Source organism: Bufo gargarizans, unplaced genomic scaffold, assembly GCF_014858855.1.
Source record: "Bufo gargarizans isolate SCDJY-AF-19 unplaced genomic scaffold, ASM1485885v1 fragScaff_scaffold_503_pilon, whole genome shotgun sequence".
Lineage (NCBI taxonomy): Eukaryota > Metazoa > Chordata > Amphibia > Anura > Bufonidae > Bufo > Bufo gargarizans.
Window position 1 is genome coordinate 118161 of NW_025334128.1, and position 15915 is coordinate 134075.

Here is a 15915-nt window from a genome sequence, read left to right on the forward strand (position 1 = left end):
AAAACACCCAATGAAAAAAAATTTGGTCGCATATTTCCCCCAAAAAGTTGAATCACAGTGATCAAAAAGTAGTATGTACCCCAAAAATTACTTGAAAGGTGACATAAAGTGGCAAATTGTGTGGTTTTATTTTTTTTTCCATTATGGCGTTCACTGCACAGGAATAAAAATAAAAAAAAATGTTATTAGTTAAAACATTTTCAGATGCCGCAATACCTGATAGGTTTATATTTTTTTTATTGTTATATTTTTTATATGTAAAATTTGAAAAGAGGGGGTGATTTAAACTTTTAACATAATTATTATTATTTTTTAACTTTTACAGTAATAACTTTTAACCCCCTTAGGCCTCTTTCACACGGGCGTTGCGGGAAAAGGTGCGGGTGCGTTGCCGGAACATTCACGATTTTTCCACGCAATTGCAAAACATTGTAATGCGTTTTGAAAGCGCCTGAGTAAAATCGTCATGTTTGGTACCCAAACCGGAAATTCTTCACAGAAGTTCAGGCTTGGGATCGGTGTTCTGTAGATTGTATTATTTTCCCTTATAACATGGTTATAAGGGAAAATAATAGCATTCTGAATACAGAATGCATAGTAAAATAGCGCTGGAGGGGTTAAAAAAAAAATATATTTAACTCACATTAATCCACTTGATCGCGCAGCCGGCATCTCTTCTGTCTTCTTCTTTGCTGTGTACAGGAAAAGGACCTGTGGTGACGTCACTCCGGTCATCACATGGTCTATCACATGATCTTTTACCATGGTGATGGATCATGTGATGACCGGAGTGACGTCATCAAAGGTCCTTTTCCTGCACACAGCAAAGAAGAAGACAGAAGAGATGCCGGCTGCGCGATCAAGTGGATTAAGGTGAGTTAAATTATTTATTTTTGTAACCCCTCCAGCGCTATTTTACTATGCATTCTGTATTCAGAATGCTATTATTTTCCCTTATAACCATGTTATAAGGGAAAATAATAATGATCGGGTCTCCATCCCAATAGTCTCCTAGCAACCGTGCGTGAAAATCGCACCGCATCCGCACTTGCTTGCAGATGCTTGCGATTTTCACGCAACCCCATTCATTTCTATGGGGCCTGCGTTACGTGAAAAACGCACAAAGAGGAGCTTGCTGCGATTTTCACGCAACGCACAAGTGATGCATGAAAATCACCGCTCGTGTGCACAGCCCCATAGAAATGAATGGGCCAGGATTCAGTGCGGGTGCAATGCGTTCACTTCACGCATCGCATCCGCGCTGAATACTCGCCCGTGTGAAAGGGGCCTTAGGGGCCTACAACCTGAGATCTTTTGATCCCTTGTCCTATTCACCCTAGTAGAGATCTATTAGGCTAGGGCTACACGACGAATTGTGTCGCATGACATTTTATAATTCTAGTCTATGGCGTAGCACTGTGAATTCATTTGTCACGAATCATTATAAATCAGGTAAACCCATACGTCATAGTGGCTGAGGGAATGCATGGAGTGGGCTGCTGCAGTGAGCCTGCTCCATACGAGGCGGGTATCGGCTGTTTCATAAGGCAGACACCCAGCTGCAATGACAGGGAACGGCGATCCCGCCGAATTCCGTCATTGAACCTTTTAGATGCCGCAATCAATGCCAATCGCGGCATCTGTGAAGTAAGGCTTCTGAAGCTTTCCAGGCCTGCCATGGTAAGTCCCATGCTGCGCTGTGCACGAGGCATAGCTCAGCAGAGAGAGTGGTATAATGCCATTCACCCTAGTAGATCTCTATTGGGGTGAATGGGACAAGGGATCAAAATTTCCCAGGTTCTAGCCCCCTAAGGGGGCTAAAAGTGATTGTAAGAAAAAATCAGCCCCTTTCCCAATTTTAGATATAAAAATAATGAAACAATAAAAAAATAAACATTGGGTATCACGACATCCAAAAAAGTCAGAACTATTAAAACATAAAAAAAATATTTTGTGGGTGGTGAACGTCGTAACAAAAAAAAGAGAAACACTTAATTCCCAGTTTTTTAGTTACCTTTTTCCCCCTAAAAAATTGAATATCAGTGATCAAAAAAGTCATACGTACCACAAAAATGGTACTAATAAAAAGAAACTACAGTTTGTCCCGCAAAACCAAGCCCTTATACAGCTCTGTAGACCCAGAATTACAACTCTGTAGGCCCCATGACAGAGTGGGAGCGGTGGCAGCAGTGGCATACATCACAAGATGTTGGCAGATCACAGTACTAGCAGAACCCAACAACAGCAGTGTGATGGCATGCATATCCTTGTAAAAATGTAATGTACTGATCAGCAGGTCAAGAAGTCCCATTGTAGGAATGGCAGTAGAGGAAGTAGGCAGGTGGCAGCACCACGTGGCCAGAAGTAATGGGCAATTTTGCTGAAAATTCCGGCGTGGCAGCAGACTACTGTGTATTCATTAATGGCAGAATGATCTCTTCTATTGAATGATAAGCAGCACTCCAAATCCCCGCATGGGAATAAGAAATACCACTAAGAAGGGTGATGGTGCTCGCAGATAGGGATCCTGGCCAAGTAGGTATATATAGAAATCCTCAGCACTCTTCATATATTAACATTACTATACAGAAATCAATATTCCTGGCATTTGTGACATATATTCAATAGCGATATACAGCTAACGTATATAAATAACTCACATGTGGTGGTCTTCCCATGTGTAATCCGGCGCTGTACTGAAGGAAGCGCGCCACTGTCCGGCTTACTCAGATCCCGACTGCGCATGCGCCAAGCTCAGTGCGTGACTGGAGCGCACATAGCCAATGGAAAAAAGGTGGTTAGGGATGTCTATTGTTGCTAAGATAAGGGAGCGACCCATAGTAGGCTAAATCGCTATTGAATATATGCCACGAATGCCAGGAATATTGATTTCTGTATAGTAATGTTAATATATGAATGAAGTGAAAAGGAAATGTTTACTAGTAAGTTTATTTGTACGTTTTATTGGGTTCACACCCCCATCAGGGGGAAGGTGTGGGGCACACCCCTATTTGCACTATTTAAAAGGCACACTGTGTATTGTGATTTCATTGCTGGACAAAGACCGGAGGCGGTCGAAACGTTGCTGTATTATGCTGCTAGTTTAAATTAAAGACCTGATTTTTTTCACTACTGGAAGAGTGCTGCGGATTTCAATATATATCTATTGTATTGCACCGGTGTCTGGAAATCCTGGTTGATCCACACTTGATTTATCTTTATGAAGGTTAGTCTCTCAACATTTTGGGAGGAAAGGCGAGTTCCCTTAAGGTAACTATGCCCCCCGCCATACTTACAGTTGCAAGAAAAAGTATGTGAACCCTTTGGAATTATATGGATTTCTGCACAAATTGGTCATAAAATGTGATCTGATCTTCATCTAAGTCACAACAATAGACAATCACAGTCTCCTTAAACTAATAACACACACAGAATTAAATGTTACCATGTTTTTATTGAACACACCGTGTAAACATTCACAGTGCAGGTAGAAAAAGTATGTGAACCCCTAGGCTAATGACATCTCCAAGAGCTAATTGGAGTGAGGTGTCAGCCAACTGGAGTCCAATCAATGAGATGAGATTGGAGGTGTTGGTTACAGCTGCCCTGCCCTATAAAAAACACACACCAGTTCTGGGTTTGCTTTTCACAAGAAGCATTGCCTGATGTGAATGATGCCTCGCACAAAAGAGCCCTCAGAAGACCTACGATTAAGAATTGTTGACTTGCATAAAGCTGGAAAGGGTTATAAAAGTATCTCCAAAAGCCTTGCTGTTCATCAGTCCACGGTAAGACAAATTGTCTATAAATGGAGAAAGTTCAGCACTGCTGCTACTCTCCCTAGGAGTGGCCGTCCTGTAAAGATGACTGCAAGAGCACAGCGCAGACTGCTCAATGAGGTGAAGAAGAATCCTAGAGTGTCAGCTAAAGACTTACAAAAGTCTCTGGCATATGCTAACATCCCTGTTAGCGAATCTACGATACGTAAAACACTAAACAAGAATGGATTTCATGGGAGGATACCACAGAGGAAGCCACTGCTGTCCAAAAAAAACATTGCTGCACGTTTACAGTTTGCACAAGAGCACCTGGATGTTCCACAGCAGTACTGGCAAAATATTCTGTGGACAGATGAAACCAAAGTTGAGTTGAGTCAAAAAATTGCCCCCATTTTTGATTGGTAGCGAGGGTCTAACAATGTGCTGAATCCTGACAATGTGGCAGTCACTACACAAACAAGAAAGCATGCATCTGGCTATTTGCACAAGGGACTTCCCTGCCTCCATCTCCACTGCATACTGCCACGGTCTGATGGGGTCATCTGCCTGGTCTTCGTCCTCATGTTCCTCCTGTAACTCTCCTTTCCCTGCAGCCGTTCTGCTAAAATAAACACTTTTATAATATGCTAATGAGCCTCTAGGTGCTATGTGGGCGTAGATTCAGCACCTAGAGGCTCGAAAAACTAACCATGTATCCCGCCCAGGTCCTCCGTTCTGCCCGCCCCGCACCTCTTGATTGATGTCCAAGTTCCATGCATCGTTGAGGAAATCCCACGCCTGCGCCGTAGATTTTAGTGGAACTTAGACAAGAGCTCACCCGACCATTGCTTAATCCATAGGGATCTTCTGGCGGCATTAATAATCGCCAAAGAATCTAGTGGAGAATCGCACAAGAATTCAGAAGCATGTTTTAAAACCAGAATACTTTTTAGAATTTCCTCCCTTGGGACCCCATGTTCTAGGTCATGGAATAATTGGGAAAGCCAGATCCGCAAAGATCTTTCCACTAGTACAGAGGCTAGGGCCGGTAAACAGGAAGATGAAGTGGACGCATATGCCTTTTTGTCAACCGGATCCCTGATTAGGGAAGCCTCTTCAGAGGGGAAAAAAACGCCCTTTTTGACAATCTGGCTACTGGAAGATCTACTTTAGGGACCGACATCCATTCTTTGCATGTGTCGTCCGCTAACTTATATGTACACTTGAATCTGGAACTTGGATCTGGTTTCTTGTCTGGTCTGTCCCAATCCTGCTTCAACCACTCATTAAGCAGTAGGTGCCCTGGAAAGGCTTTGCCTTCCATTTTAGGAAAATAATATTTTTTTCAAATTTTAATTTGTCAGAAACATCTGTCAGATTCAATAGTGTCCTTGACTGCTTTGAGAAGACCCCTCTCTTTACGGAACAGCATTGTGTCCTCCATAGTCTATTTTACCTTCAGATAAGGATCAGTCAGAAGACGAGATATACTGTGGCCCAGAAATCTTATGAGATGTTTTTACTTTCTTATTTGAGGCTCTGACTTCCTCAAATATAGACGACAACTGATCTTTAAACCAGGCCAGAAAACCATTATTATGAGGAGACTCAAATTCCACAGAAGTGCAGCCCTGACACAGATCAGAAGGAGCATCATCTGGCATAGGTTGATGGCAATTCCTGCAGGAGCGGTGTCTGGACTTCCTTTTTCTCTTAAGAGATTCCTCTTGAGAGGCAGAAATCTGAATAAATAAATAAGGAGTATGAGCAAAGAGTTTCTTAATACTTCAACAACACCGAAGAGTGTGCCCAGAGGAAGACAGCGGCATTTCTTACCTTGGCAAGCAGCGGTAGTAGCGTCCTGGTGAGCGCATATGGTTACTGTGCCACGGAGTTAAATACTTCCGGGACGCGCCAGCGGAGTGTGCATACTCGAGACATCTTGATTCCCCAGTTTCATCCCGCATGAGCACCTCCACTATAGTGCACGTCTCTGCTGCCTCAACCTCAACCCACGTCCATACAGAGAATAGAGTGAGGTGCTGCCTGAATGCACTGGGGAAAACACTCTCGCCTCCATCTTCAGGGTGAGGGACAAAAGTATCACACCTGGCAGGGGATAACTGTGGGTGATGGCCTCTTTAAGTTGTTCCTAGAGAAAATAAAATACATGGCTCTGCGTGTTCTGTGGGGGCTTTATACTGGGAGGTACCATGCTAATTAATCAATCTATGGCTTGCTAATTGGTCTCTTATTTGTGGTTGTACCTAGGGGACTTAACCCTTTGGTGTGTGCTGCCAAGGACGATCAGGAAATATATATATGTATGCATGTATGTGTGTATATGTCTATATACAGTGCCTTGCAAAAGTATTCACCCCCCCCCCCCCTTAACTTTTTTCGTATTTTGGTGCCTCACAACCTGGAATTAGCATGGATTGTTTGAGGATTTGCATCATTTAATTTATAGAACTTGCCCACAACTTTGAAGATGTTTTTTTTTTATTTATTTTTTTTATTGTGAAGCAAACAACAATTAGGACAAAATAACAGAAAAAGTCAATGTGCATAACTATTCACCCCCTAAAGTCAATACTTTGTAGAGCCACTTTTTGTGGCAATCACAGCTCCAAGTCGCTTTGGATAAGTCTCTATGAGCTTGCCACATCTTACCACTGGGATTTTTGCCCATTCCTCCTTGCAAGACTGCTCCAGCTCCTTCAAGTTGAATGCTTTGCGCTTGTGAACAGCAGTCTTTAAGTCTGACCTCAGATTTTCTATCGGATTGAGATCTGGGCTTTGACTAGGCCATTCCAACACATCTATATGTTTCCCCTTAAACCACTCAAGTGTTGCTTTAGCAGTGTGTTTGGGGTCATTGTCCTGCTGGAAGGTGAACCTCCATCCTAGCCTCAAATCACGCACAGAGCGGTACAGGTTTTGCTCAAGAATATCCCTGTATTTAGCATCATCCATCTTTCCCTCAACTCTGACCAGTTTCCCAGTCCCAGCCCCACAGCATGATGCTGCCACCACCATGTTGTTCTTTGGGTGATGTGATGTCTTGGGTTTGCGCCAGACATAGTGTTTTCTTTGATGGCCGAAAAGTTCAATTTTAGTCTCATCAGACCAGAGCACCTTCCTCCATACATTTTGGGAGTCTCCCACATGCCTTTTCGCAAACTCACAACATGTCTTTTTGTTTTTAGCTGAAAGTAATGGCTTTCTTCTGGCCACTGTGCCATAAAGCCCAACTCTATGAAGCGTACGGCTTTTTGTTGTCCTATGTAAAGATACACCAGTCTCTGCTGTAGAACTCTGCAGCTCCTTCAGAGTTACCTTAGGTCTCTGTGCTGCCTCTCTGATTAATGTTCTTCTTGCCCGATCCGTGAGTTTTGGTGGGCGGCCGTCTCTTGGCAGGTTTGCTGTTGTGCCATGTTCTTTCCATTTGGTTATGATAGATTAGATGGTGTTCCTGGGGATCATCAAAGATTTGGATATTTTTTTATAACCTAACCCTGACTTGTACTTCTCAACAACATTGTCCCTTCTTGTTTGGAGAGTTCCTTGGTCTTTATGGCAGTGTTTGGTTAGTGATGCCTCTTGCTTAGGTGTTGCAGCCTCTGGGGCCTTCAAAAAAAAGGTGTGTATATGTAATGACAGATCATGTGACACTTAGATTGCACACAGGTGACATCATTTCACTAATTGTGACTTCTGAAGGTAATTGGTTACACCAGAGCTTTTTATGGGCTTCCTAACAAAGGGGGTGAATACATACGCAGATACCGATTTTCTGTTTTCTATTTCTAATAAATAGTTTTATTTATATATTTTTCTCATTTCGCTTCACCAACTTAGACTATTGTGTTCTGATCCATCACATAAAATTCAGTTTAAAAAAAATTGAACTTAAAGGGAGTCTTTCACCTAATCTGAGCGTTTTAGACCGCTCAGATCAGGTTATAGACTCTTTAACCCTAATTACGATCATTACAGCTTTTCATATTGCGCATGCGCCGGCCAACTAAAGACAGCCGGCCTGCGCATGCGCAATATGAAAGGATGTTCCTCTGCCCATAATGGGCAGAGCAGTGCGCAGGTGCGGGCCAGTTCCCAGCCCGCCGTCCTCTGGTGCCGCTCGTGACGTCCGCCGGCTGGAGGTGTGTTTTTCTGGGCACATCGCCCAGTAACGCCGCCCCTGGGCACCTTCAGAAGGTAATTTGCATAAGTTTAAAAAGTGTTATTTTCATTATCTGGGCGAGGGACACATAAGAGAAAAGTATGATCGTAATGAGGGTTAAAGAGTCTATAACCTGATCTGAGCGGTCTAAAACGCTCAGATTAGGCTACTTTCACACTAGCGTTCGATCGGATCCGTTCTGAACGGATCCGAGCATATTAATGCAGACGGAGGCTCCGTTCAGTACGGATCCGTCTGCATTAACAACTTAGAAAAAATTCTAAGTGTGAAAGTAGCCTGAGCGGATCCGTTCAGACTTTCAATGTAAAGTCAATGGGGGACGGATCCGCTTGAAGATTGAGCCATATGGTGACATCTTCAAGCGGATCCGTTCCCATTGACTTACATTGTAAGTCTGAACGGATCCGCTCGCCTCCGCACGGCCAGGCGGACAGCTGAACGCTGCAAGCAGCGTTCAGCTGTCCGCCTGTCCGTGCGGAGGCGAGCGGAGCGGAGGCTGAACGCTGCCAGACTGATGCAGTCTGAGCGGATCCGCTCCATTCAGACTGCATCAGGGCTGGACGGAGGCGTTCGGGTCCGCTCGTGAGCTCCTTCAAACGGAGCTCACGAACGGACCTATGAACGCTAGTGTGAAAGTAGCCTTAGGTGAAAGACTCCCTTTAAGGCTGTAATGTAACAAAATACGAAAAAAAGTCAAGGGGGGGGGGGGGGTGAATACTTTTGCAAGGCACTGTATATATATATATATATATATATATGTATGTGTATGTGTGTATATATATGTGTCTATATTTATCTATGCATGCGTGTGTGTAATTTGTATATATCTGTATCTGTATGCATGTATGTGTATAAATGTGTCTATATACATATATATATATCTACTGTATGTATGCATGTGTGCTTATTTATGTCTATATTCATATCTATGTATGCATGTGTGTGTGTACCTATTGTCTGTATATGACTATGCATGTACTTGTCTCTCTTTCTATCTATATATATATATATATAGACAAAAGAAAACAAAGTGGCAGCACCGTCCCTGATGTAGATAGAAGGGTGCAACTGGCCCAATATGGATATAAGCCAATCCAAATAGATAAAAAAATATAAAAATGGGCAGCACTCCAGAAGGTAAAAATGCAAAAAAATACTTTATTTACTCAGAAAGGACATGCAACGTTTCGTCTCTATACAGGAGCCTTCCTCAAGCCTTGAATGTCCTTTCTGGGTAAATAAAGTATTTTTTTGCATTTTTACCTTCTGGAGTGCTGCCCATTTTTATATTTTATATACCGTATATATATATAAATATTAGGGATCGACCGATTATCGGATTTACCGATATTATCGGCCGATATTGAGGATTTTGAACGCTATCGGTATCTATTTTGCCGATATTCCGATAGCGTATGGGGAACACAGATCGCGCTGCTGTCAGCGCTCTCCGTGTTCCCCTTAGCAGCACAGGGGAGAAGGAAGCAGTGTCTCCTCCCCCTGTGCTGCTGCTGTCGCTGCCGCCAATGAGAGGAGGGAGGAGAAGAGAAGGGGAGGGGCTGTGGCCACTGCGCCACCAATGAAGCTTAATCTATCATTCATTCATATACAGGAGGCGGGAGCTGCAGGATCACATAGCCAGATCCCGGCCTCTATATGAGCTGTAGCTGCGATCTGCGGTAGTTAACCCCTCAGGTGCCGCGGATCGCAGCTATTGCTCATAGAGGTCGGGAGCCGGCTATGTGATTCTGCAGCCAGCTCCCGCCTCCTGTATATGAATAAATGAGAGATTAATCTTCATTGGTGGCGCAGTGCGCCCCCCCTAGCCAAGTATTAGACATTGGTGGTGCAGTTCCGCCCCCCCCCTAACCCCAGTATTAGACATTGGTGGCACAGTGCGCCCCCCCTCCCCCCCCCCAAGCCCCCCCAGTATTAAGCATTGGTGGCGCAGTGCGCCCCCCACCCCAATATTAAAAACATTGGTGGCGCAGTGCGCCCCTCCACAGGATCCCCTCTCCCCTCCTCCTCCGATCGGAGCCCCAGCAGTGTAATGCTGGGGCTCCGATCGGTTACCATGGCAGCCAGGACGCTATCGAAGCCCTGGCTGTCATAGTAAGCTCCATGCTGCTCTGTGCACAAAGCACAGAGCAGCTGGGACAGTGTGAGCTCCTATTCACCCTGATAGAAACATAGAATGTGTCGGCAGATAAGAACCATTTGGCCCATCTAGTCTGCCCAATATATCTGAATCCTATGAATAGCCCCTGGCCCTATCTTATATGAAGGATAGCCTTATGCCTATCCCATGCATGCTTAAACTCCTTCACTGTATTTGCCGCTACCACTTCTGCAGGAAGGCTATTCCATGCATCCACTACTCTCTCAGTAAAGTAATACTTCCTGATATTACTTTTAAACCTTTGCCCCTCTAATTTAAAACTGTGTCCTCTTGTGGTAGTTTTTCTTCTTTTAAATATGCTCTCCTCCTTTACAGAGTTGATTCCCTTTATGTATTTAAACGTTTCTATCATATCCCCTCTGTCTCTTCTTTCTTCCAAGCTATACATATTAAGGTCTTTTAACCTTTCCTGGTAAGTTTTATCCTGCAATCCATGTACTAGTTTAGTAGCTCTTCTCTGAACTCTCTCTAGAGTATCTATATCCTTCTGGAGATATGGCCTCCAGTACTGCGCACAATACTCCAAGTGAGGTCTCACCAGTGTTCTGTACAGCGGCATAAGCACTTCACTCTTTCTACTGCTTATACCTCTCCCTATACATCCAAGCATTCTGCTGGCATTTCGTGCTGCTTTATTACATTGTCTTCCCACCTTTAAGTCTTCTGAGATAATTACTCCTAAATCCCTTTCCTCAGATACTGAGGTCAGGACTGTGTCAAATATTCTATATTCTGCCCTTGGGTTTTTACGCCCCAGGTGCATTATCTTGCACTTATCCACATTAAATTTCAGTTGCCAGAGTTCTGACCATTCTTCTAGTTTTCCTAAATCCTTTTCCATTTGGCGTTTCCCTCCAGGAACATCAACCCTGTTACATATCTTTGTGTCATCAGCAAAAAGACAAACCTTACCATCGAGGCCTTTTGCAATATCACTTATGAAGATATTAAACAAAATTGGTCCCAGTACAGATCCCTGTGGAACCCCACTGGTAACATGACCTTGTTTTGAATGTTCTCCATTGACTACAACCCTCTGTTGTCTATCACTCAGCCACTGCCTAATCCACTCAACAATATGGAAGTCCATGCTCAATGACTGCAGTTTATTGATAAGTCTTCTATGTGGGACAGTGTCAAAAGCCTTACTAAAATCTAGATATGCGATGTCTACTGCACCTCCACCATCTATTATTTTAGTCACCCAGTCAAAAAAAATTTTCATCTTGCAATCCATGGGATTTAAGATGTTCCACAATCATATCCTTTAATAGGGTTTCCATTAATTTGCCTACTATTGATGTCAGACTCACTGGTCTATAGTTGCTCGATTCCTCCCTACTACCTTTCTTGTGAATGGGCACGACATTTGCCAATTTCCAATCTTCCGGGACGACTCCTGTTACTAATGATTGGTTAAATAAATCTGTTAACGGTTTTGCCAGCTCACCACTAAGCTCTTTTAATAATTTTGGGTGTATCTCATCAGGTCCCTGTGACTTATTTGTCTTCACTTTAGACAGCAAACTTAGAACATCTTCCTCTGTAAAGACACATGCATCAAACGATTTATTAGTCATCCTTTCTAGTGGAGGTCCTTCTCCTTCTTTTTCTTTTGTAAAAACTGAACAGAAGTATTCATTAAGGCAGTCGGCTAGCCCTTTATTCTCTTCTACATACCTTCCGTCCTTTGTTTTTAATTTAGTTATTCCTTGTTTTAATTTCCTTTTTTCATTTATATATCTGAAGAATGTCTTATCCCCTTTTTTCATAGACTGAGCTAGTTTTTCTTCTGCCTGAGCTTTAGAAGTTCTTATAACTTGCTTGGCCTCTTTCTGCCTAATCTTGTAGATTTCCTTATCTTCATTGCTCTGGTTTTTTTATAATTACAAAATGCTAACTTTTTATTTTTAATGATTTGGGCCACTTCTGCTGAGTACCACAGTGGTCTCTTCCTTTTTTTGCTTTTACTGACAAGTCTAATGCAATTTTCTGTTGCCTTCAATAATGCACCTTTTAAGTAGTCCCATTTCTCCTGGACTCCATGTAATCCGTTCCAGTCTGATAAGGACTCATTTATGACTAATTTCATTTTTGAAAAGTCTGTTTTTCTAAAATTTAAAACTTTTGTTTTTGTGTGGTGGGACTCTTTCACAGTTCTTATATTAAACCACACTGACTGGTGATCACTAGATACCAAGGTTTCGCCTACAATGACATCATATACCGAATCCCCATTTGTGAATACCAAATCCAAAATGGCCTCCCTCCGGGTTCGCTCCTCAACCATCTCTATCAGGGTGAATAGGACAAGGGTTCTAGTCCCCAAGGGGGCTAAAAGTTAGTAAAAAAACTAAAAAAAAAAAAAAAAGTTATAAAAATAAACACCAAAATATTAAGTATAAATGAAAAAGAAAGATTTACAAAAAAAAACTACACATTAACAATAAACATTAATTTTCAGCAGATTTGTGTAGGAATTTTAATTTTTTTTCAAAAATGAAAATTCCCAGAATATCGGTATAAATTATCGGCTATCGGCCTGAAAGTTCACAAATTATCGGTATCGGCCCTAAAAAATCAATATCGGTCGATCCCTAATAAATATAAATATAGTTAAGGTAAGTTCTAGAATGAGGAGGTAAGTTCTAGACTTGACAGCGGCGAATCAATGGATGTCGTATATCTGGACTTCTCCAAAGCATTTGACACTGTACCACATAAAAGGTTAGTATATAAAATGAGAATGCTCGGACTGGGAGAAAACATCTGTATGTGGGTAAGTAACTGGCTCAGTGATAGAAAACAGAGGGTGGTTATTAACGGTACACACTCAGATTGGGTCACTGTCACTAGTGGGGTACCTCAGGGGTCAGTATTGGGCCCTATTCTCTTCAATATATTTATTAACCACTTCAGCCCCGCTAGGTGAAACCCCCTTCATGACCAGAGCACTTTTTACACTTCGGCACTACACTACTTTCACCGTTTATCGCTCGGTCATGCAACTTACCACCCAAATGAATTTTACCTCCTTTTCTTCTCACTAATAGAGCTTTCATTTGGTGGTATTTCATTGCTGCTGGCATTTTTACTTTTTTTGTTATTAATCAAAATGTAACGATTTTTTTGCAAAAAAATGACATTTTTCACTTTCAGCTGTAAAATTTTGCAAAAAAAACGACATCCATATATAAATTTTTCGCCAAATTTATTGTTCTACATGTCTTTGATAAAAAAAAAATGTTTGGGCAAAAAAAAATAATGGTTTGGGTAAAAGTTATAGCATTTACAAACTATGGTACAAAAATGTGAATTTCCGCTTTTTGAAACAGCTCTGACTTTCTGAGCACCTGTCATGTTTCCTGAGGTTCTACAATGCCCAAACAGTAGAAAAACCCCACAAATGACCCCATTTCGGAAAGTAGACACCCTAAGGTATTCGCTGATGGGCATAGTGAGTTCATAGAACTTTTTATTTTTTGTCACAAGTTAGCGGAAAATTATGATGATTTTTTTTTTTTCTTACAAAGTCTCATATTCCACTAACTTGCGACAAAAAATAAAAAATTCTAGGAACTCACCATGCCCCTCACAGAATACCTTGGGGCGTCTTCTTTCCAAAATGGGGTCACTTGTGGGGTAGTTATACTGCCCTGGCAATTTAGGGGCCCAAATGTGTGAGAAGAACTTTGCAATCAAAATGTGTAAAAAATGACCGGTGAAATCCAAAAGGTGCACTTTGGAATATGTGCCCCTTTGCCCACCTTGGCAGCAAAAAAGTGTGACACATCTGGTATCGCCGTACTCAGGAGAAGTTGGGGAATGTGTTTTGGGGTGTCATTTTACATATTCCCATGCTGGGTGAGAAAAATATCTTGGTCAAATGCCAACTTTGTATAAAAAAATGGGAAAAGTTGTCTTTTGCCAAGATATTTCTCTCATCCAGCATGGGTATATGTAAAATGACACCCCAAAACACATTCCCCAACTTCTCCTGAGTACGGCGATACCAGATGTGTCACACTTTTTTGCAGCCAAGGTGGGCAAAGGGGCACATATTCCAAAGTGCACCTTTTAGATTTTGCAGGCCATTTTTTACACATTTTGATTGCAAGGTACTTCTCACACATTTGGGCCCCTAAATTGCCAGGGCAGTATAACTACGCCACAAGTGACCCCATTTTGGAAAGAAGACACCCCAAGGTATTCCGTGAGGGGCATGGCGAGTTCCTAGAATTTTTTATTTTTTGTCACAAGTTAGCGGAAAATGATGATTTTTTATTTTTTTTTTCCTTACAAAGTCTCATATTCCACTAACTTGCGACAAAAAATAAAAAATTCTAGGAACTCGCCATGCCCCTCACGGAATACCTTGGGGTGTCTTCTTTCCAAAATGGGGTCACTTGTGGCGTAGTTATACTGCCCTGGCAATTTAGGGGCCCATATGTGTGAGAAGTACTTTGCAATCAAAATCTGTAAAAAATGACCGGTGAAATCCGAAAGGTGCACTTTGGAATATGTGCCCCTTTGCCCACCTTGGCATCAAAAAAGTGTCACACATCTGGTATCGCCGTACTCAGGAGAAGTTGGGGAATGTGATTTTTTATACAAAGTTGGCATTTGACCAAGATATTTTTCTCACCCAGCATGGGTATATGTAAAATGACACCCCAAAACACATTGCCCAACTTCTCCTGAGTACGGCGATACCACATGTGTGACACTTTTTTGCAGCCAAGGTGGGCAAAGGGGCACATATTCCAAAGTGCACCTTTCGGATTTTGCAGGGCATTTTTTACACATTTTGATTGCAAAGTTCTTCTCACACATTTGGGCCCCTAAATTGCCAGGGCAGTATAACTACGCCACAAGTGACCCCATTTTGGAAAGAAGACACCCCAAGGTATTCCGTGAGGGGCATGGCGAGTTCCTAGAATTTATTATTTTTTGTCGCAAGTTAGTGGAATATGAGACTTTGTAAGGAAAAAATAAAAAAAAATAAAAATCATCATTTTCCGCTAAATTGTGACAAAAAATAAAAAATTCTAGGAACTCGCCGTGCCCCCCACGGAATACCTTGGGGTGTCTTCTTTCCAAAATGGGGTCACTTGTGGCGTAGTTATACTGCCCTGGCAATTTAGGGGCCCAAATGTGTGAGAAGTACCTTGCAATCAAAATGTGTAAAAAATGGCCTGCGAAACCCGAAAGGTGCACTTTGGAATATGTGCCCCTTTGCCCACCTTGGCTGCAAAAAAGTGTGACACATCTGGTATCGCCGTACTCAGGAGAAGTTGGGCAATGTGTTTTGGGGGGTCATTTTACATATACCCATGCTGGGTGAGAGAAATATCTTGGCAAAAGACAACTTTTCCCATTTTTTTATACAAAGTTGGCATTTGACCAAGATATTTTTCTCACCCAGCATGGGTATATGTAAAATGACACCCCAAAACACATTCCCCAACTTCTCCTGAGTACGGCGATACCACATGTGTGACACTTTTTTGCAGCCTAGATGCGCAAAGGGGCCCAAATTCCTTTTAGGAGGGCATTTTTAGACATTTGGATCCCAGACTTCTTCTCACACTTTCGGGCCCCTAAAAAGCCAGGGCAGTATAAATACCCCACATGTGACCCCACTTTGGAAAGAAGACACCCCAAGGTATTCAATGAGGGGCATGGCGAGTTCCTAGATTTTTTTTTTTTTGCATAAGTTAGCGGATATTGATTTTTTTTGTTTTTTTCTCACAAAGTCTCACTTTCCGCTAACT

At 42.3% G+C, this 15915-nt stretch overlaps 1 protein-coding gene across 1 annotated transcript in view; it reads left to right on the forward strand.

Moving 5' to 3' along the window:
- Positions 1–15915, forward strand: part of LOC122922582 (zinc finger protein OZF-like) — a 34491-nt gene that overhangs the window by 588 nt on the left and 17988 nt on the right. The window lies entirely within an intron of this gene.